Source organism: Chiloscyllium punctatum, chromosome 18 (genome assembly GCF_047496795.1).
Source record: "Chiloscyllium punctatum isolate Juve2018m chromosome 18, sChiPun1.3, whole genome shotgun sequence".
NCBI lineage: Eukaryota > Metazoa > Chordata > Chondrichthyes > Orectolobiformes > Hemiscylliidae > Chiloscyllium > Chiloscyllium punctatum.
This window is the reverse complement of record NC_092756.1, coordinates 61,877,716-61,880,655: the sequence shown is the minus strand read 5'-3', so window position 1 is coordinate 61,880,655 and position 2,940 is coordinate 61,877,716. Positions and strand designations below refer to the sequence as shown.

At 46.4% G+C, this 2,940-nt stretch overlaps 1 non-coding gene across 1 annotated transcript; it reads right to left on the bottom strand.

Annotated features, from left to right (window-relative positions):
- Nucleotides 1-73, bottom strand: trnav-uac (transfer RNA valine (anticodon UAC)). The gene has a single exon. It is a non-coding gene; the product is annotated as a tRNA-Val (tRNA).
- Between the last annotated feature and the right edge of the window lie 2,867 nt (nucleotides 74-2,940).

The following is a 2,940-nucleotide window of genomic DNA, read 5'->3' as shown; positions in this document are numbered from 1 at the left end:
AGTTTCTGCCCAGTTTCGAACTGGGGATCTTTCGCGTGTAAGGCGAACGTGATGACCACTACACTACAGAAACAAGCCTCGGTCGTCCCCGCTGCAGCTCAGTGGCATCCAGCACTGAAAGTTGAAGCCATTCGATCTTTCACCTTTCTGTTTCCGTTAGCTCGTTGTTTAATGGGACTTGTTTAATTTTGGCTATGTGGTGAGCATGGACGAGATACACCGAAGTATCTGTTTCCACGCGGTGTACCCCAATAACGTTGTGTCGCTTACACCTGCTTTAAAGAATTACGTTTTTGCGGAGCTTACCGTCGCAGTCTGTGGCAAAATCTTTTCGTCTGTTCGACTGCTCACGGGAAAGGTAGCATTGTGAAACACTGCAGAAACGAACGACTTCCTTACTTTTGCTCCGACTGACCATACTCCGTGAAAATTTCCCAGATTCTCAGTTGAGGATTTTTGCAGCTGGAAGTTACCTCAGAAACCCTGTTAATTCGTAATGTATTGAGCGAATCGCAAAACAGAAAGCATTTAACACGGAACACAAACAAAACGGGAAAACCAAATGCATTTTCAGACACAGCGAGCATGAATGCTAAATGTGAGACAGTCAGGGGGCATGAGCCATAACGTAATCACACAACTAACAACAGGGCAATTCCAAACTACTCTTTCAAACATACTGGAGCCTGAGTGCACCACCACTTCCCAGACAATGCTGCAAAGAGACAAAAAAAGAACATAATAAGAATGGGCCATAAAAAGTGAATTTCACCAATCACAGTCTCGATTAGATTACCTTTCCCTTCCGATGACTCCAGGACTGAAATGAAGGAAGTGGGAGAAATTCAATAACATATGACATCGAAATACATTGGAACGATTTTCTCATTGGCCAGAAAACCAAATAACGACGAGTCGAGTCACCGTAGGACTCTGTTTCGCAACAACGATGAAATAGCAGTCTCCATTCGGTTCCAGTAAAAGCTCAACTTGCCTGGAACAGAAAGCAACAGGAGAGCCGCTGGCGATTTTCCACGCGGGAGGCGAACACGATCATGACAGCACAGACACTTTGGAAAATTCGGCACTTTCCAACACCACAATCAATTCCCCGGGAAGCAAACTCATTTTGCTTCTGTTTTAAACAGAAATGCCGCAGGGGATCGAAACAGCATTTAAACTAGCTGCTCCGCAGAAATGGCAGCGGTGGGATTCGAACTCACGCCTCTGCCGAGGCTGGAAGCCTTAATCCAGCGCCTTAGACCGCCTGGCCACTCTACCAACACGCCCACATCTCCATTTTCTTGCACTTCCAATTGTGTTCCTGCATAACAACAGATGTAAACTCACGTGAAAAGGGTTCCATGATCCCTCTCCGACTCGCACAGCTGCTGGGATGTGCCCGTCTACTCTATCAATTTCTCAGCAGTTAACGATAGCCCATCAATCCAGACAAAAATCACTGGTAAACTGAGTCTATCTTCTCAGACTCGATTCAGCTACAGATGTATCTGTGAGTGCGTGAGAATATATGATCGGATAAGATTGGGTCAAATTACCATGAGCTACTTGACATTACTGCAATTTCGATTCTTGCTTTGCTCAATGATTTCACCCATTGCTCGAAACAGGACAACTTTCACGTTTACACGGAACATGAAACACACCGGACTACAGGGGAAATGCACAAAGCTGAGCAGGCCGTGTCCCAAATCATACCGTGCAGCATAGTTTCAGTCACTGTGTCTGTTTTGCAGAATAAGGTTCCCAAAGAATGTTCCACCCTAAAACCGGAGGTAGCATTACAATCCGAGAAGGACAGATTACATTGTGAGGAAGGTCTGACCTCGGGGCCGGTTCGAGATGCCACTTTCCTTGCCTTTTACCTAACCGTGCAATTTGCTGCAGATTGCACCTGGACATGAGCCTCATGGATACCAACTGAGTTGGAAACCTGTGTGGGAATCGATGAGAAAAAGCGACTCAATAAAGTTTCACAAGTTCCATGGTGCTTTTTAGAAATGCAGTTTCTCTTCACCTCAATCCAAAAGGCAGTTTCCGAACATAGTAACAGAAGTCAAAAGGTAATTACCTCACCCCACCCCCACTCCGGAAGAGGTGCTAACTGCCCTTGATTGCTTTTTGTTCACGATGTGAAGAGCTCTCACGCCTGAGTCACCGTCACGTCTCTGGTTGCTGAGTGAATCACAACGAAGGACTTTCTCCAGAGCTGCAACTGCCTCACTTCCCCACTCGCCCTCCCCGTTTACATTTTCCTGCTCGTCAGTGATTTAATGAAAACCAAATGGATGCGATGTCATTCTGTAGCCTCTCTGTCGATTCCTCCGTTTCCGTTCCAACCTGGCTTAGATCTCGGGGCGCACCTTAATACTAGCGACGCTATGAAAGCAAAGGTTCAGTGGTTCCTCTGAGAGTGGAATTTCTTTCATTGCTGTTGCTGATTGAATGAGCCACTAACGTGCGAACTGCTCCAAAACATGATTCAGGACCTCTGGTGCCAATTCTCACACGTTGAATAACGACAGACACCTTCCAAATGAGGTCTTTCAGAGACGACTTTGGGATACATTTGACAGACAGACTAGTTGAGGAATCCGTGGTGCACTGTGACACCAGCACATCAGCTTCTTCCCTGTCTTTGAACCGGGCCGCCTGCGCAAGGAATGCGAATGCGGTAATGCTTTTCGTGGAAGGATCAGAAGGGGGTAACTACACTCTCAAACAGAATGGCATATGATCAGAACCAGGTTGGAGAAAAACTTTACAATGCTTTTGCACAGTAATTAAACGGAGCGGCATTGCATTGCACTACGAGCGACGATTTATTCGAGCAAACTCGAAGGCAGGTTTGCACATGGGAAAGCAAGCAAGAAAGCTCCGTTCTTGTCGATGTCAAAGGCAGCAGTTGAAGAGCAAAGC